At 40.7% G+C, this 20,405-nt stretch overlaps 1 protein-coding gene across 6 annotated transcripts in view; it reads left to right on the top strand.

Moving 5' to 3' along the window:
* The first annotated feature begins 1,331 nt into the window (after positions 1-1,331).
* The window catches only part of LOC111582346 (SPRY domain-containing SOCS box protein 4), a 48,183-nt gene continuing 29,109 nt past the window's right edge, over positions 1,332-20,405 (top strand). The window contains exons 1-3 of one of the 6 annotated variants that reach the window (XM_055012426.1): positions 1,332-1,626; positions 13,978-14,071; positions 20,003-20,280. The gene's annotated coding sequence lies outside the window, so the exon portion shown is untranslated. Of the gene's footprint in view, positions 1,637-13,977; positions 14,072-20,002; positions 20,281-20,405 lie in introns of all 6 variants that reach the window. The other 5 variants (XM_055012425.1, XM_055012424.1, XM_023290973.3 and 2 more) reach the window with 5 other exon arrangements.

The following is a 20,405-nucleotide window of genomic DNA, read 5'->3' as shown; positions in this document are numbered from 1 at the left end:
AACTCTCACAGCTTCATTCACAGACAATAGGTGTGCACGAGGCTGGCTCTTACACAACAGCAGAAATTCACTGCATGCACACACACTGCATGGGAGCTCTGAGTCATGTTCAGTTGAAGCTGCCTCACTGACATCAGCTTTCTAACTTTCTGACTAACAGACATTTTACTGTCTGGGGTGACAGCCTATAGATAGATAGATATGCTAAGTTAAGTTAACAATCTCCTGGCTTTATATTTATTGGAAAGACAAGAGAGTTTTTATTGAGCTCTTCATCTAACTTTCAGTAAGACACTGAAGTGTATTTAGCAAAAAATCTTGCACTATTCCCACCTGACTAACTGAAAAGAAATGAGGAAAATCAACTGTGTTCCTTAGACTGACAGCAAGTGATCTCTGCTGTGTTAAACCCATCAACTTCAATTCTCTGCTTCTCTTTGGAATTGATTTGAGGCCAGCTGCTCAGGGAGCCAGTGGTCTACTTTTCACAATGAGCCTAATTTCATCCAGGCCTTTATTAGTGACTGAGCCTGCACGCTCTTGTTCAAATCTGCTGTTGATACTGGTGTAGGTGAGATACATGTAATTGGACTGGGATGTTGAAGGGGGATTTAATATTGACACATGCTGTTCATTAGAGCGCCATTCTGCTTTCTGAGTAAGACTCAGTGTTCAATTGTGCAACTGTTTACATTGTACTGTAGGTGGGGTCACAGCTCTGAGCAAACAGGCAAAACAAATGCTTTTTTTGTGATGAGTGACATTAGATGGAGGAAAACTGGCTCCCCAATCCATTAGTTTGGGTTATTTATTTTTTTAATTAAATAAAATAAAAATTGTGTGTGTGTGTGTGTGTGTGTGTGTGTGTGTGTGTGTGTGTGTGTGTGTGTGTGTGTGTGTGTGTGTGTGTGTGTGTGTTTATACTTCAAGTGCAAGTAAATAAAGTGCAACAGACAGATCGTGATTATGCTCAGTATAAAACTATGTAAGGCATGAAGTGGCCTCCACCCTGCCTCACTGTCAAGACCCAGAATTTACCGGAAAATCTAGCAATGATACATACAAAATAAAAGCACGGGATTCAACCACGGTGAACCAAAATTAGATTTCAGTCACAAAAAAAAGACACACAAAACACTCTAAAACACGGCTAATTAAGTTGAAATACAACCAAACAGGCGAAGATGAGATGCAAATTCGCCTAATGCAGAACAGTGTTTTTAGGAGTGTGTTTCCTTGTGGACGTCGCGGTGGGAAAACGCGGTGTTATTGTGTCTACCTTGACGGGAGTCACCTTTCCTTGATCCCAGCCCTGCAGCCAATCAGCGGCTGTCAGGGACACATGAACGGCGATAACATCCACGGAGCAGCCTGCAGCCCGGAGGAACAAAGAAAGCCGCCCGCTGCCGCTCCAGCGTCCTTCCACTTCGCGAACACCGACAAATACCCACTTCATCTGGGTATTTGTCCTCAGTGGGAGAAAGACTTCCCCGTAGCTGCTAAATGTCACTCTGCGGGTTAAGTTCTTCTGGCTGTTTTCGTTGAGGAAAAGGGAAACTTGTCGTCGTGAGAGCTTCCGTCGGGTCGTCCTTGATACCTTCCTGCCTCGGATGCGCTCTCTGGAAGGTAGGGTAAGGTAAGTTGATTTTTCTTCCCCGGGTACGCGGTAGTTATAGTGTCGAAAACAAGCGCAAGAGCAGCCAGACTGTGGTCACTCGTCGCTTTTCACTGCAGGGAAACAGAAGAGCTCTCAAACTTTTTCCCTGTGTTTTCTGAGGCGACGAAAACAGCGAAACATTCCTTTCACGTAGAGCCAGTAGACGAGAGCGTTTCCCAAAGTCTACTCGATATTGTGCCGATTTAGTGCGTCACTGCTCCGTGACGAACAAACACACCGAAAGTACCTAAACTAGGGGTATTTTTCGAGTGTTTGGTATTGCCTCAAAACTTCGGCACGGTATTATTGCATGGAGTCGGTTATGATATTTGTTTAAAACGGTCTAACTTGTTGAACAGCTAGGACTGGTGTTGCCGCAATAGGTGCGAGTCAATTAAAACTGCCTTTGTTTACTGAAGTCGTTCGTTAGCAGAGACATTAAAAAGGCATTAGTGCTGAATTAATTGACTCACCCTGTGTTGTAATGATGCAACGTGTGTGGATAATGTCAACATTAAACTATCGGAATTTGAATATAGACTCTGTCTCACTGTTTTTCTCCATTGAAGAGAGGTGCGTGCTGTTGCAAAGCAGTTGGCTGCCTTCAGTGATTTCTTTATCTGTGCCTCGTTCAACCATAAATCAAGTGAGAGTTTTCCTTGGAATCCATCTCTGGCAATGTTCTGGGAAAGTGCGTGGCTCTGTTGCTTGTGTTTTGCAGAGTTTTAAACTAATCAGGACAGCAGCAGAGACGAGTTTCCCCCCCTTTTTTGCTTTGATTAAATAAAGGCTGACATGATTCCAGGTGAGCAAACAAGGTAGCCTAATCCCTTAGATGCACTAGGAATAGGGCTGTTTGACTTCATTCCGTGCCCATTAGATCTGAAGTCTTCCTGCTATTCAAGGCTAAATGCTTTGCCTGTAACCACACCATCTGCTTTGCCCTCCCGGGCAATTTGCAGGCTACTGTCCAGATCAAGTGTTATGAGAGATTTGTGTGGGTGGACCACAGCAGATGGTGAGATGGAGAACATAGCTGGTTGATGTGGTGGCTAGGCTAACTGTTGTGGTTGTTGGTCTCATCTTCAGCTGTGGCTAGCGCAGTAAACAAAAACCGGAATCTTTCAGCATGTAAGAAGTTTCTCGATGACGACTCTATCATAGTCGGTGTGATATATGGTCTGACTGTTAATTAGCCCGGCAATGCTGTGGGAGCCAGCTCATATCTTGTCATCACAGAGAGGCTGTTGACCCCTACACTCCTCTTCCAACCATCTGGGTTTTGACCCTGTGGTCATTGTGACATCAGTTGACCTCCCTGTTACCATGCGAGTGGGTGGGTGGCATAAATGTGACCTGGCCCGTGGCATTCAGAGGCCAACAGTGGCGTCCGTTATCGTGTTTATTTCACCCAGAAAGTAACAAGAAGCAAATAATAGGACGCGGGTCACTCCTAATAGCTGGATTTTTCCAAGCTTGTGCAATTTACACAAGATTCCAGCTAAGGGGCTGATGTTTTTTGTGCATGCATCTCTTGTGAGTGTGTGTGGTAACACATGGAAACCCCATTCAGACTGTGAATCGAACCTGTGTCAGTCGATCCTCCTTAATGACTAGTGTTGGATGTGGGTCTGACGCGATCAATTTTCAGAAGAATGTGATCTTGGATGCAGATTGCCATTTAGGAATCTCACTGGTTGTGTTGTGAGGTACTTGAATATGATGTAAATACCCACAACAAATAGTTTCAGCTCCGGACCTCACTTGTTTTAGTAATGTTCTGGAAGGTGGTCGCATGGAAAACATTAATCCTGATAACTAGATTAGCACCTGCAACAGCTCAACCTTCTTCACTGTAGCCTCCATGTTCTGTCTTTAGACGGCAACCATCATTCACTTATTGACATGGAGAAGCAGAAATGATATAGCAGACCCAGGCTGGATCCATGTCCTCTCCACATTCTCTCATCAATAACTACCCAGAGCAGAAACACATAGGCAGTCATGACATGGGGCTTTGGTGCTTCTGACTTATCTGTGCCATAGACTGAACGATGCTGGATATTTGAGACTGATACTGATGTAATTGTCCAATAAGGGCTAAACCTTACGGAATTGGAGATTCTAATGATTATTTCTTAATTGATCATTGCTATTCATAATTTAACTGGTTCAAATATATTAAACAATTAAGCAGAAAATAAGGGGCATGCAATTTCTTACTGAAAATTTCTTGTAGGTTTGCTGTTGGAGCCTCTTGCTGTTTAATGAGATGGAGTCAGAGGTGTGTTTGCTGCATAAAAGAAGCGCACCTCTCTGCTGTCTAACTGCTAAATGTGGCAGTTGTGTAGAAGAACTGTGAAGCAACAAGGTGTGAAAATGGTTTCTGGAAACCGCTTGGTATAGATCCTTACACAAAGCTAGGATTTTTAAACACCGACTGCCTGGGAGCTGAGTGTTTTTGCACAGACGTTACTAACGTTCAGCTTTTTGCTATTTAATATATAATTTAAGTAACATGGTGTTTCCCAGTTTCTTAACTTTCTAATATAAGCAAGCAGACTTTTCTGCAAATGTCAGTGGTTCAATGGTTTTGTCAGCATATGGAGAAGCAGCTGCTGCTTTTCAGTAATTGAAGTGAAATTTAATTGATTATTGTTAACATGGCTGTAGGTTGAGTTTTTCTTTAAAATCTACACCCCCATTGTGGAAATTCTTAATCATTTATTACATTTAGCTGCTGTTGCTTTATTTAAACAATTATGCTATAATTTGGTCCATAAAATCCCCATAATAATGTCTTTCAGTTCACCATGTGAATCAAATGTGTTCAGAAAAGGTTTGCACAAAAAGCACTGTACTCAGATACAAATACAAAAGCAGGGGTCACGATACTTACAATTTCAGTTAGCTGCATCATGTCAGGAGACGTTTTTATTCCATACTGTGTCTATCAGAGGATCTACATATTATAGTTAACTAATGGAGGGATTCTGCTGTAATCAGATCACGTCGGATAAATACCCACCCCTTCCACACTCCAGTCAATTCCCTTCATCCCACACTCGCTCCAACGTAGATGCTTGTGGTTGTACACACACACACACACACACACACACACACACACACACACACACACACACACACACACACACACACACACACACACACACACACACACACACACACACACACACACACACACACACACACACACACACACACACACCCCAGCAGTAGTTGAGCCTCAGAGTCCGGGCTGTTTCAGCAGAAGGGGACTGTAGCCAGTGTGTCTGATGCTGACTCAGTAGAATGTTAATGTTGTGAAATCCCATTAAGAGCAATCCGGTGCTGAGCAGGGCCAGGCTTGGGCTTTACGGGACAGCAGGTCATTTTAAAAGGCCAGCAGTGGCCTTGTGTTTGCACTGTGTAATGGAGTCTAATCACTTGAGTGGCTCACACTCAATTGAGCTGCTGTTTTAAATTGCTGCCACTCATGTTTAGTTGCTCTTAAATGCAATTTAAATGATTTTGTGCAAGTGTTAATGATGGAGAATAATTGTTTTAAGAGGTACAGGGCTACATGCTAAATGGTTTTGGCCAAACGCTTTTGCCATTGTTGTGTGTTTGTGTGTGCAAGAAGAATATCCACCAGTCGTTTTCATTGCCCTGTCCTGATAAGGTCTGTTTAACAGCAGGGAATGTATGCAGTGCATCAGCATTTCCCACCAGGTTCAGTCGTGGGTACCAGTGGCTAGCAGATGGGTCACTTTGTGGGCTTTGTCTGCTGGAAGGGATCATGGGAAAGGCTAAGCTCTAACTTCCCACCCCGTCATTGGCAAGTCACTGATGGTAACACCGTGCCACTGGCTTCTGACTGTCAGTATTTATTAGATAGGACATGAGACCCTTTTTCCAGCAAAAGGGTTTCTCTAATATGCTCACCCATTTGAAGCCAGTACCTCTCATAGTTTCCCTCCTTCAGGCAGTGTGTGCTTGATTAGAACAGAGTAGGTTGCTGCCCTTGTCAGCCAGTGTTGCCCGTTGCTGCTGAGAATCAGATTGTCACTCAGCTCTTCAGGCAGATGATGGATGTTCCTCCCAGCGGTACAGAGAGACAAGTTACTGGGGCTGTTTATCTTTCACATCTGAGAAGGATGTGGTATAAAGCGCTCCTCCTGGAAGAAGCTTCCACCCACATGTTTCTATAATGGTACACTGAAGCTCTGCTTTATATGCTGCATTGAGCGACAAACTCTTATGAATGAAAATTACTCTTGACAGAGGTTTTGTCCTCCTTGTATTCATTAAATACACTACTGCCACTCAGCGTGGCCTTGCATGATACTATAATTTCCAACCTTAATAGCAATGACACAGATCTGCCATCGAGATTTTCTCTAACGTAGCCCATGGCATGTCTTTGGCAACGTACAGCTCGTGTAGGAAAAAAATTTGACTGCCTACTCTCTGTATGCCTTCTCTCCTTTGTCCTCATCTGTTTTCCTGCCACAGCAATCAGCCATGCAAAACAGTGTTCTTAAACCACTGGGTCAGTGTGAGGGCAGAGACCACATACACACAACTGTAGTGAATCACCTCAGGTAACCTCAGGTTATGCACCAGTGTATATATGTTTGTGGAAAAATGCAGTCACACATGGCAGCCTCCTGTTAGTGTAATGAAACAGAAATGGGAGATAACGGGAGAATCGTGCATGCACGTCAGCACACTAAAAAGTAGACTTATGTGATAGGAAGTGTGTTAGTAAACCAAGAGTGAAATGCTTTACATTGTAATACAGTACAGCATTATTGTTCCAGTTTTTTTTTAGGTGCAACTGTATTTGTGTTGTAAGTGTAGTGGTAAGGGGATATCGTGTTTTTAAAAAATAAGTCTTGAATTACCATTAGGTATTAGTTTTTAACCAGAGATCCATAAATACATGGTTGTTATGTTTACATTCAGAGTTGTGCACCGGGACTACATTGTAAAACTGAGTTCTAACAAATGTGTTCAAGGCATTTCCTTCCACATAAAATAAGCATTATTTTCTAGTTTTTAAAATTCTCCATTGTTTACATCTTTGTTTACCACCTTACAGTCTTCCTTTCTGCTTTTATTACTGCAATGCTGCTTACCTTGGCATGTACAGATTTGGATTTTTTTCTAAAGACATGAAGTAAAATGAACTGGTGATTGAACCTGTCCAGACTATGCCTTTAGCCTTTACTCAATGCATGCTGGGATACACTCCGTCCCCTTTGCAGCTTTGCACAGTATACTTAAGAACTTTCAACACATTGTAAAAATAGCTCTTGATATTTGTTTTTGGTACCCATTTTTCAAACTCAGTGGTTCCTCCTGTTATTTTGATGTGACTTAAACATACCTCTAGATTCAACCACCCCATGAGCTCAGCAATTGTTTAGCCATACTGCAATTGACATGAATAATTGAGTTGTCCTGTGTGCTTGTAGATGTAAACCGCAGGGATCCTGTGGCTTTGCTGACATTCAGCATCTTTGTTGCCTGCTGCGTTCCTTGCAAGAAACCAGGATCTTTGTTCACAGCAGTAGGTTCCATCTAAAGAACTCTTATAATGTACTTTTGCATGAATAGGTAAAGGTTATGTAGGTCATGTATTCTGTTCAGAGTGTGTGTAAAGCAAAATGTACTACAAAAGATAGCAAATGTTTAAATGAGTTATTTAGAAATGTTGACTTGTAGACTTATTTCATGACTAATTACTTAGTTGTTTGGATAAAGTAACTTGGCACAATGCTTCATTGCTGAGTTCTCTTGAGTTTAGGACAAATGAATGTCTTTGAGGCTGCATGTTTCTGGAGCTCTGGGAAAGAAATGGGTTAGATCAAAGCAACACAAAAATGGATCAGACACTTTTTGCACCACTGCCCCCTCCTCCCCGTTTTCCAAATTTTGTTATACATTTTTAATTAGAACTCAGTCAAGTCCTTGAGCACAGCACGCCATTAATTATTCCAGTAAAGTCACACAATGTTTGACTGTAGCTAATGACTTATTTTCTCAGGGGCAGATGAAGCCACAAGCACAACTATGGCAGATTGATGCAATTTAGCAGCTAGAATGACATGGCACTTTTGATCTGCTAACATGCCTCCTAGTTAAGCTCCATGTCATCAGGACCATCCCGTGGCCTACATGCAGTGCGTGTCAAGTCATTTTTAAGCATGGCCAGTTATGCAGTTAAAATATGCACATCACCGGCTGTTTCAGTGGGAGAAGTATGTCAAGGAATCAGGCACTTTCTGTCCTCCTTGCTCTGCAGGTACCAAATGCAGGGCTTTACACTGTCAACTTTTAGTTTTCATTTTTGTGCCAATTCTTGAGACGGGTGACAAAGATTTGTAGTTGGGTGTGCTGGTGCTTTCTGCAAATTTGTCCCTTTGTTATAACTTTATAGTGTGCCCCTATTGGGAATGAGTGAGAGACCTGGTATGTGTTTATGTTGGAATAAGGAATGAGCATAGTTCTCATCACTGATAACAGAAAAATAGGCACAGATATGTGTATATATATATATATATAGAACATTATCAGCTACAATATTAAAAGCACCAGGTTAATATTGTGTAACACCCCTCTGTGTTACCAAAAAAAGCTCTGACCTGCGCTGTGTTTGGTCTGGAACAGTGTTTGCATGGGTATAGGGCTTAGTGATGTAGCTGAAAGGTGCCACTGTATAATGGTTAATATCAGTGAGTCTAGATAAGTATTGATATTTTTTTTTGATAAAGACTAGTCAAAAAAGCTTTGTTATGAATTTAACTAACTTACTGCATTTGATCACTTTACAAAGTCACACAGGTAAGTTAAATGGTAACACGGCACTGAACACCACACAGTAAAAAAAAAAAAAAAAAAAAAGGAATCATCTCACTTGGGTACAATCCCTGCGGGTGCATACAGGGGTGACTAGAGGCCCAGGCAGTGGCAACAGACTTGTGTGACTCAGGAGACTTTCATGGAAGCCGTGGAGAGACCGACACACTAGCACACTCCATTGTCAAGGGATATTATAGGCTGTTTATGAGCGAAAGGAGGGAACATGTGTGGAATTTTCTCAAGAAACCTGAACTGTTTTTGTTGTGTTTTCATGGTGGATTGCATCCAATGCATTCAGGTCAAACGGCTGAATGTTCTGTTGAACAATTATTTTTTTTATTGCTATTGATGAGGTGTCTGTTCCCTGATATCTATATTGTTTTATCACTCAAGCCTACGTGGGTGTTATGTGTCAAAGTAGTATCCACATGAATGCCTGGATGAAAGGTTTCCAAGCAGAACATAGCTTTGTAATAAATAATGAGATGATCAATGTTCTTCCCTTCACCTTTTGGTGGATTTAATGTTGGAGCTGGTCGGTGTCTATCTATATATTTTCTTGCTTTTTCTGTTTTTTCGTTCCAAAGAATAAAGTAATTGTTTTTTTCTCATGATAAGTTGCACTCTCTTTAGCCACAGCAACACAGCAGCAAACTCGGACAAGAAAAGCAGAACATTTACAACTCAGGATCACTGCTGCTGTTTTAAAAGCAGTGAGCTACATGGATGTGCTGATTGCATGTTGTTTCTGATGGCTCACTGCAGTTGAACAAATACTGAACAAATTATACAGCCTTTCTGAAATTTCACGTGGTGATCATTCACTTTATTGACATCTTCAGTTGTGGTAATTCTGAAATGCCTTACACTTTCATAAGGTTGGTAGTAGCACAGAACAAGGAGACAGCTCAACAACAGCCTCATGCTACCATTGGTCGATATGAACTTCTTTCTCCTTGCTTTTTATTTCAGCAGTTAATTGTGCTATTTTCATTCTCAGTGCAGCCTTTTTTATTAGCTGCCAGTTGCACTAAGGGGTCGAAATAATGTTCTGGGAGTTTTTGGGTTCATAATTTAAGCAATCTTCAGGCTGAGGTGGGGTTGTACTTGATGTTGGGTGTGTGGGGATCTATTTATGGTAGCTCAGCAGTCAGTTACATTCAGCATGACAAGGATGGGGGGTGGGGAAGCACCTTAGGGCTCCTAACAAGGTTATTCATCTTCACTCCACATTCACACCTGCATGCACTTTTATTGTGGTATTTAATGGCTTCTTTGAAAGTTGCTATTTCAGCCTAAGCCCATGCACAACTCTGACTCGGACAATAGTTGTGATTTGTCGCTTGAGAATGTTTTGAACTGAAGCACACAGAGTTGGGAACGATCACAGGCCATGGTCTCCCAGGGGCATTTTACTGATAAATAGTTCACCCCGTCTTCCCTGCAGCCATCATTAAAAATGTCAAATCATTAAAAGCTGCAGTTCTCCATAATCACCACCCTGTTTCCTGATGAGAGACATCTCCTGGCCTCTTCTTTTGTCTTGTGGAGCGTGTTAAATTGCATTCCCAAGTGTTAGTGAGCCAAATTGGAATTGTGCCTCAATTGCTGCAAACTGATTGTCCCGTTAATTATCAGTTGATGATAAAATGGCAACGACGAGGCAGAACTGTACTAACAGTAAAGCAGATGCTCGTAAACACCTGTGCACTAGTTAAAAAGATGCCTTTTGTGGTTTGGGGCATTGATCAAGGGCAGTGTGTTCTTGAAATGAGGGCATTGGAGTCAGGTTTTGCTCAAAAATAACTCTCCTGTGTAACATGTCTTTACTGTGGTAGAAGGTAGAGGTGTTTACAGCTGTTCAGAATGGCCACAGTTGAAGGGAGTGTGAAAGGCTGTCAGTCACAGAGGGCAGGGAGGGCAGACTTTCAGTTCTCCATTGGTCATTGAACTCATCACGTTTGCCATGCTGCTTTGTTGTGGAAAAATAAGACAAATCAAAGTTTCATCAACTACTTTATTGTAAATATCTCATTCAAAAACTCACATGATTAAAAATAAATGAATTGGCGGACTATTCAGCTGAACTGCAGGATGTGTTTACGCCGAGCAGATAGGAGATGAATAGGGACATAAATTAGAAAGACTGAGACCAAAATAAAACATACTTCACCAGAAATAAAATGAATGCAGCATAACTCAGATACTATACAGAAGAGCACATTGTTAGAGGATACATTCAGCATGGTGGATATATCTTGTGCAGAGTGGTGTGAAAATTAGCTCATTTGTAGAGATTGTAAAAATAATTTAATTAGTAAAATATCTATCATATAATAGACCTGCCACTGGGGACACTTGGAAAATTGTTGTACATTTTAATTCCAGGTATTTGCTATTTTTGAAATATAAGTAATCAAATAAAGGTGACATTCAATTTACATTAGTTGGTGTTTATGACATTATAACTCCGTCATACTACACAGAAGACATTTTTGTAGTTGCTGTACTTCTAGTCATGATTGTGCTGTTTCTATAGAGCTCCAGGACTATTACAGTGAAAAGTGAGCACATGGTCAGTGGTTTAACAGTGGCAAAAAATATCCAGAAACTGCTTTGGGTTCAGAGGGTTAAATATATAAAAACAATGGGAGACACATTAATAGAGGGAATTTCAAACCCTGGCCAATTTCTCACCTCCACAAAGCTCCTCAGTGACTGAATGAGGTCGATATGAATGTTTTATGTTTCACAATATTATCAGAATAGTTGTACACACGCTATGGATCAGGACTGTAAAGGAGTGAAAGTGGGAGTTTTCAAAACTATTCAATCACTTGGTAAGCAGGGCTGATCGAGTATGCTGCCACCTTGACATTGAGTTAATTTAGGTTAAGACTTGAATTAGAGGTGTTCTCATCTTACAAAAATCCTATCTGTGTCTTATATTGCCATTTATCATATCGAATTGAAAATATAAATGTGTTTAATGTAAAGAAAGCTTCACAGAGCTTCATCAAGGGTTATATTTCTTTGCTGATGAATATTTCTTTATCAATCATTCAGATCACCTTGACTTTAGTTTCCACACACTGGCAGGCTGCACCAGCTCAGTGAATGTTACTGGAGCTGTGTGCAGCCAGAGTAGGAGGAAACAGGTGGTGAGGTGTGAGGGTCATTGGAAAGAAGGCTGCTGTGTAAGCCCTGTAAGCGACGTGCTGTTTGATCAGACCACAGACTATAACGGCCTGGATCAGCTCGATGTGTGTATGTGTGCATGCATTTGTTTACTTGTTTTTCTCAATTGGATTGAGAAATTTGGTAGAAATGCACCTTCCTGCCACAATACATTTTTGAAATGGTTATATCTGTAATGTAGCTTTAAAAGACACTAAAATGCAGATTGTTGTCATAGGTTCTCACAGGATTATAGAGAAATTTTGATACTATGCTTTGATGCACTGTAGTTCATTTAATCATTTTTATCAGTGCGAGAAGCCACAAGACTCCACTGATAGATTGATTTTACAAGTTTGCTGCTTTCCAAACACACCGTGCAAAAATCCAGCACTACTTTGATTGCCAAACATTCTGCTGTTGCTCATTTAAATGCATAATTGTCAAGACAACACCCTTTGCCAAAGTGCGTTTCCATGAAAGGAGTGAATCAGGATTCTAGACTGGCTGTCCATATTAATCAGTGAAAGGGTCTTTTTGGCTGCATTAACATGGGCATAGGATGATGGAAATAAAAATCTGTTATTCTTTTAATCACTTACCCTGATCGACGAAATTTATTCTCATTTACATCTTTCAGAAATTGTGCCTCTGTCAAAGGCTAAAAATACTTTTGGTTTAAGTACCTATACGTGCACTGATTGCTGCTAATCTGTACAAGTGTCCCAAGTTTTGCTAGGCAGCACTTGAACACTCAGCAGACAGAATTATTACTCTAGTGTCGCAACACTCGTTAAGGAAGAGCAGTCAGCACTTTAAGTGCTTTATTTAACAGATGGAATTTTAGTGGAGTAAAGCAGCAGTGCTTGACCACAGGGAGTAAAGTTGGTGTTGAAGCTACCGCAGTGCACCCCCCTGCCTGTCACCACTCTCTGGGCTGCACTGACTCATTAATAAAACCACATTCATAACGTTTATCGCACTATAAAAATGCAGGTTTATCTTGTATAGACTGCACATTTATCAATTTGATAGCTACACCTACTCCTATTGTGAAAATCAGTTCATTGTTTCAGTAATTTTTCAACCAAAATGTTGTTACAAAGCTAAATATTGTTTGATTCCAGCTTTAGAAATTACACCTTTTGATTGTAAACTGTATTTATAAGTATTTGAACTTTTGGTCAAATAAACCCAGATGCTTCAAGATCTCAACTTTGGCACTGCAAAGTTGTGATTTATATTTTTCTTTTAATATTTTATAGACTGAGCAATAAATGAATAATTAGTATCTGCAGCCAGGGATTGACTGATATGTTAGATTCAACTAGACTTATAACTGATATTTGGAAGCAATGTGTGTTTGCAGTTAAAAAAAAAATGAATATTGAATGCATGTTGATAATTGACCACTTTGATACACTGTTGAACCATAGTTGCACTTAAATGAAAGTTATGTCAACCATCAGTGCCACCTACCTAAATGTCTTCTTGGCGTCTTAGAGTGATAAATGTATTTCCTTCCTCATATACGATCTTTGAAGCTATTTTGATCGTTTAACAACTGCATTGTCTACATCAGTGTCTACCAGCTGTCAGTAGTCGTCTGTCCTGCCTATGCTGGTGTATTGCTGCATGTCTTGGTCTATTCCTGCTATTGATCACTGGAATAGTGTAAAGCCGTTGGTAGAAATGTGTGCACATCCCTGGGCATGGCAAAGAAAACAGAAGCCCACTCATATATAAATGGCTCTATAGTGCCATTGGAGGTCTAACGTATCCACAGGATACTTTTACACAACACCCCCTTTCTTTTTAATGTTTGAAGAGGAGTCGTCTTAAAAATTTGATGAACATTAAGATTGCACAGGCTCATGAATAATCAGAACAACAAGCCCCCCCCCCTCCATTTTTTATTCTTTCCTTTCTTATCCCTCTTTGTCACCATCCTATTATTTGAAATTGCTTCATCTTGGCCTGAATTTTAGCAGGAGCCAAACAAACACTGGTTTTCTCAGGAGAACACCTAGCAGCACTTTAGTGGCTCTTGAATGTATAATGCAAAACATTGTGTCAGACCATTGCCTCTAATTGTTCTGTCGAGTGTTCGGTTTTTGAGCTTATTAACATGTTCTGCCAAGTATCGTTTGCCAGATTAATAGCATCATCTCCTGCGCTGCTGTAAATGGAGTGGCATGTGGTGACCCGCAAGACAAATGTGTGTTATGTAGCTCATTGTGGCACCTTGATCAAACCATTGGGCCTTTTCTCAACAGGAACCAGCCCGGGCTTTGACTGTGTGACCCGCTCCCTGTTGACCTGGGAAAGATGCACTTCTCTCAAGATCCCTGCACTCAGATGGATTAAGAGGTTTGTTTCCAGTCCTACAACTCTGCTCATCTACCTTCATTACACACTGCAGCACTGTCTGTTGTTTTTTTTTATCTATTTTCAAACTTCAAAGCCAGTCAAAGCCTTTCCTTGTGTTAGGTGATATTAGTGCTGATGGAAAGATGACTTTCTTTCCATTCAGCAAAGCCTGAATACATGCTGACTCTAGCAAGTGATATGCCTTTGTTTGATAGTGGCAAAGTATCCCACTGCTGATGGGAGGTGGCTGATTGTTAGTGATGTGAAGACATACTGACTGATTTCAATGTTCTGCCTCACATTCCATAACCCAGCTGTGGAAACCCGATCACAGCGGTCTGGACTTACCTGTAGGCGCAGGGAAACTGAGCCAAGCCGGCTGCTAAATTTTTCAACAGGTCTGAACCCAGAAGCAGCTGATAGGCACTGCAGACTTGGAGAGTTTTGGCTCAGGTTTCAACCTGCGGAAGCCTACATCACTAACGTAATTGTTAAAGCATACTTTAGAATTGTGAGACAACATGGCACAGGTGCAGCATATGAAGTTACAGAAAGTATCATGTTACTCTGGAAAAAATTACCATTGTTCTGATCTTTCTCTTGCCAATGTCAAATGTCATTATTATTTTTATTCAAAAGAAGTATATCAGACTTTGGAGAGGGACATCTTAACATTTCTAATGGAAGTGTATCAGGCAAATAAGAAAAACACACCACTTTATGAATATTACAGAAAGATGTCAAAGCACTGCAGAACAACAAATCAACAAGGCTAAGGTTGCCATGACAATATGTAATACCATGTAGAAAAGAAATGAGCGAATCCTATAGCCAGAAACTGTATTTTACCAGAAGAGCTTTTAAAAACTACACGAAAAATACAGAAGAATTGTTTCAAAGCATTAAGTGAAATGTGAAACCAAGTGGAATCTTTGTTTGTGCTGAATGCCGACTGAATAATGTTATGTTGAAGGTGTAAGATCAATCTATGTGTCGCATACACCAGATCAGTTTACCAAAACCACTTCTCGAGTGACAAAAATGTGTTTGAAGAGAAAAACACAATTCCCTGTATACTGTAAAGCAGTCCAATATGTGAATAATTTTAACAAATGTTTTTGTCTGAACTTTGGAAATGATGTTTAGAAATTTTGTGTTGTTTCTAGGGCTGAATTTTTCCAAGTGGTGATTGCTGATATATTTGATGGAGGTGTTCAACACTATTTGAAAAAGAGTCATACATTTATTTATTTGTGGCAGCCTGTCACAATATCAACACTGACCGCCACATATTGACTTTTTTTTCTTACTACTTAAAATGGCTAAAATCCAATTTTACTGTAGAGCTGTGCATCTCTGTGTGAACACACACAACACACTTGTCTTCCTACAACTCCTCCCCTCTATGCACACTCTCAATCAAAACATGTGCAGGAGGACCTGTTGTTGTCGGCTTTTCCCCACAGAATAGAATTAGTTTGGAATTCACAAATACCTAGTACACGTCTGCACAAAATTGTCCAAAACTCATGCATTCAAGTTAACGCCCATAAGCTAGTGTATCTTTTCTCAACTATCTGGGAGACCGAACCCTGCTAAGCATCTTTACTGTACCCTGGCTCATAGCTAATTAGCTTTACTCAGATGTTGTCTTAGAGGCATAGCAGCTCTCTCAAGGCAGCTGTTGTCGAGGTTTGTTGGAGTCTCAAGCTCATTTAGGCAGTTATACTTGGAGCTGAAGGGTGCACTCTGAACCGGCACTATCATAGACAGCCACTTTATTGTTTATTTGTTTTTGAGTCCAACGCAACTAGAAAAATATCTAATTTTCAGTGGAGATAACTTAAACAATTAGCAGTTCTTGCAATGCACTATGGCAGACGTGTTTCTACTGTGTTGATTTCGTTTGGCTACATTAAACTTCTGAAGTTTCAGCACCCAGAACTACCATTCAGCACCAGCAAGTCTTGTCTTTGTGTCCTTACAGAGAATGGGACAGCAATGCAACTGGAATTTCCCCATCAGGATAAAGTCAGTTAAAGTGAACCCGGTGACCCCCTCTACCTAGTCATTCTCCCTATTTTCCACATTAATTGACAGAAGTGCTCACAATAGATCCCTCCGCTATCATTCTAACCAAAGTAGCACCAGACTTTGTCCAATATACGGTAGTTGGAAGTGGACTGTCAGACAATGACAGCAGGCTTTATGCAGTCCCACTTGTAATATGTGTGCAGCCTATTTTCTAATCACATTAACTTGTGAAGGGGCTGTTTGTGATCTGGGTGTGTATGTGCATGTGCAGGCTGATGAAAGCATGACAAAGATGCAAGTCATAGCTGAAGTAACCAGTAGCTCATCCTGCCAGGTTTCCAGTCTCACTCCACAGCTATGTTTAAACAGAAGACCTTTATAGCTTCACCAGTCTAAAAGTTTTCCCTCTATACCTTAATTGCAACTGCAGATGTCAGCAGGGGAATAATGCTGAAAGATTAACTGATTGTTTTGATTATTAATGAATCAGTAATTTTTTTAATCTAAAATTTAAGGCTACTGTCCATAAATCATCAGAATACAGTAAAATTGTCTGCCATACTATCCCAGAGCCCATGAGTTGTAATGTTATGTCTGATTAATAGTTCATAACCCCCAAATGTTTAATTTTCTGTGATGTACAGAAAGAAAAGCAACAATTTGCCATATTTGTGAACCAGGAACTATCAGATGTTCAATAGTTTTTCTATATAAAAATAATTGCTTATTGGTTTTGTCCATCGAATGATCAACTAGTCATTCACAGTGAGCTCTAATGTTGATTGTCTTTTTTTAATTCATTCTCCAACTGTTTTCCATTCATGCTCTGAAATGAGCAATGAATGTCTCTTCCTACTTGAGCATAATAATCACGTTAATAATCTGTTCTCAGAGACTCAGTAGACTACACATTAGTGCACTGTGCAAGAATTATCAGACCTATGAGATTATGATAGGTAAGCATTGTGAACCATGTCCAAAATACAGTTTTGAACAGAGCAAAAATATTTATACTCTCAGTCTGCCCATTCCTGCTTATTTTCCATTGGGAGACTGCAGGTTATCTCAGTCTGCACAGGTCTAAAGGCAGGGATGGACAAACCACCAGTATTTTAATACCAATCTGTCGCAGGGCTAACACATAGGTATACTGCACATCGGGAATTCAGAGTTTACTGCTCATTTTGGTATTACATTGTGCGTGGAGACCTAAGTAGTCTAAAAACATCCATGTAGACACAATGATTGTGTGCCGATGTGGTGCTGATGAAAATGCTAACCACTTAGCATCAAAGCCAATAATCAGTGCTGAGATGCTTAATTTTAAATATATTCTATCTCTTTACATTGATGATAGAGATAGCTATGCAGTGACTTATGCACAGTTTGTATCCATGATTTCTTTGTTGTAATGAAAATCATTTTCTTGCCACTTTGAGGTTAAAAAAGTCAAAACTGCTCTACTAATCTTGTGATGAATCTTAGCCATAAAATGACTCTCCTGTGCTCTTGGGATGAACCATGGAGGCAGGTTTACCTTTTATGTCTGTGGTGTTTGGATTGTGATTGAGTGTGTGTGGACACAAAGAACTGCTTTCTCAGAGAGAGTTAACTTTGGCTGCTGCTTCCAACACGTGGTTGCCAACAGATTTTTCTCTTGGGTAAACGCAGACATGGAGACAGCAAACTGCTACTCAACCTTGGCTGTTGGGCGTGTCTTTGTCTGAGGAAGAGGAAGTCATTTTGACAAATGGGCCTATTATTGACTCACTACCTTGGCAGACGGGACTCTTTGATCTGCACATTGTAAAGTCATCCATCTACTTCATGATGGATGAAAGGAGAATGGTTTTAATGTGTACCATCATGATGCAGTTTGTTTTATTCTGTTTTTTTCCACCTTGGTATTACAGTACTTTAACTTGGCTGATGTTCACCACCTTATTTCTTTTGCACGTTTAAATTTTTTTGTGTCTGTCTTTTCTTGATTCTTGGTGTTGCAGTTAATAAGACAACTAAAATGTCCATTTCACTTTTTCTAATCATATGTGCCTCGAAATGAGCATACAAACCGACAAAACACAGATGTCTATCGAGTGTATTTCTGACCAACCTTTTTTGATCTCTGCTTGAGGTCTGTCAGCATCTTGCTTCACTGTCAATACACCAGGACACGTCAAAGCAAGGTAGTCCTGCGGCGAGCAGCGGTAACCTTCAGCGTGGATGCTGTTGAATCTGTTATGAATATAGTGAGTGGGCATTTTTTTTTTTTGTACAGTGAAAGCTCCAGTGTGATTTTTCTTGCGTAGTGCGTTAATGTATGCAGAACTCAGCATAAACCCTGGTAAGACTGGAGAGTGCAAGCAGGCAGAGAGGAATGCTGTTGTGCGTTTGCTAAGGAGGGAGGAGGTAACAAGTGAGAAGAGGGCTTTCTTGTCTCCCAGGGGAGAAAGATGAGAGCGAGAGAAGCATGGATACATAGGTAAAGAGCAGGGGATGGTGTCAAAACCAAGGAGAGAGGAAGAGGAAAAAAGGATTGGGTGGAGTACCTTGTCATAACTGAGCTTATAGTATAAATACATCTTACATACTGGAATGCCACAGAATTTTTCTTGAAACCTAAATCAAAACACCTTTTATAAGGCACAAAAAAATGTGACAAGCCCTACACAGTGGCAAAGAAAAAAACAGAATGCATCAGACATGTAACAGTTATTAGTTTTAGTGAGACCACTAAAACGCAAACACAGGATAGTTTATTAAAAAAAGTTTATCCGCATTCAGCATAAACTGGCAAAAACCACTGTTGCCAGTTAGTGTAAGCCCACATTCCTTGTTGATTTTTCTGTATTTTACAGTGGGAAAAAAAGCATGTTGCGGTGACATAAAATAAATCAGAATTGTTTAAAACAAATACATAAATGTGAATGTCCTCCTTAAGATTAATAGAAAATGCTACATACACCCCAAGTTCCAAAATAAACATGGTGAATCGACGCAGTGCTATGTGCTAGTGGGAAGTGAAATGAACACACATGAAGACAAAGTGAAAACAGCTGAAGATCTGTGCTAGTTAGATCTGTACTAGTTATTAGAAAAAGTCCATGTCGAGAAGAAAATAGGTAGAATGTGACTATAGGAAAGTTAGACATCAGTCTTTCTGAACTTTAATAAGAAGTCTGCTTGATGTCACAAAAAATGCATATAATGTCAGCTGGTTGGGAGTCCAGGAGCTGCCAAAGCACTCTAGAGACAGAAATGAGAAATAAACTCCCTGAAAGCGACTTGCTTTTGGAATGGACTTCTGCCTTGAAGTTACAGTGAAGACAGATGGTAAACAAAGCAGGGTTTTTCCTGTCTCACAATGGGCCTTGAGGGGATGAGTAAGCATGATTGGTCTGCGCACAATACAGGCAATGGGTCTCTGTTACCTTATTTGACTGCATTTCTTGTTAATTATCCGAATATAAGTGGGGCAAAACCCTTAAATGAAATGACAACAGTTAGCTTGCTGCTGACACTGTTGATGCAATGCTATGACAGTCAGCAGATTCCTTTGCTAGACTTTAGACTGAGATGCAATTGATGGATTTAATACAGCACATATCTAGGGTCTGGCACTTTCTTCAACACTCCGCTTTGACTGGCTTAGTGTCCATTGTCCAGTTGAGCAGAGCCAAGTGGATATGAGCTGTTAATCTGCAAAGATGGGAGAAGTGTGCGTGCGCCCACATTTCTTTCCACAGTCTCCTCTTCTAGAGGAGCACAGTCAGTGCATCTGTGAGAGAGTGGGTGGTTTTGCACTGCTTGGGAAAGACTTTGAGTGTGCTCCACGCTAAGCCCTCCCCTTCGTCCTCCCTCTCTATCTTTCTCTCCCTTCTCTCCTCCCTCCAGCAGCTGTTTTCCTGTCTTAGCTGGGAACTGGAGCCAAGCTGTTTTTCCCCATCCTCGCGTCACAAGCAGGAACTCACCGACTTACCGACATACACAAACACACACTCTTTTTGTCTGTCTCTGCCCTGTCCCACACTCGTCTGGCTGTTGACTGTGTGCGGACCTCATTTTGGACTACAGACTGAGGAGCAAGTATTCCCAATCTTCTGCTTGGCTGCTGTGATTGCGCCTTCACATTGCTGTGTGAGAGCCGCCTGACTGTTGGTAGAAATGCTTTCATGGTAAGATGTCTCTTCTCTTCTCTTGGGCCACTCTTGTCTCTTGACCTCTTGTTGTGTCCATGATATTTTCTCGGTATCCCTTATCTTTCTTAGTAACTCTGCTGTGGGGCTTATTTCACGCTGAC

This window comes from Amphiprion ocellaris, chromosome 7 (assembly GCF_022539595.1).
Source record: "Amphiprion ocellaris isolate individual 3 ecotype Okinawa chromosome 7, ASM2253959v1, whole genome shotgun sequence".
NCBI classification, from domain to species: Eukaryota; Metazoa; Chordata; class Actinopteri; family Pomacentridae; genus Amphiprion; species Amphiprion ocellaris.
The sequence above is the reverse complement of the archived record's forward strand: the minus strand, read 5'-3'. Positions and strand labels throughout refer to the sequence as shown.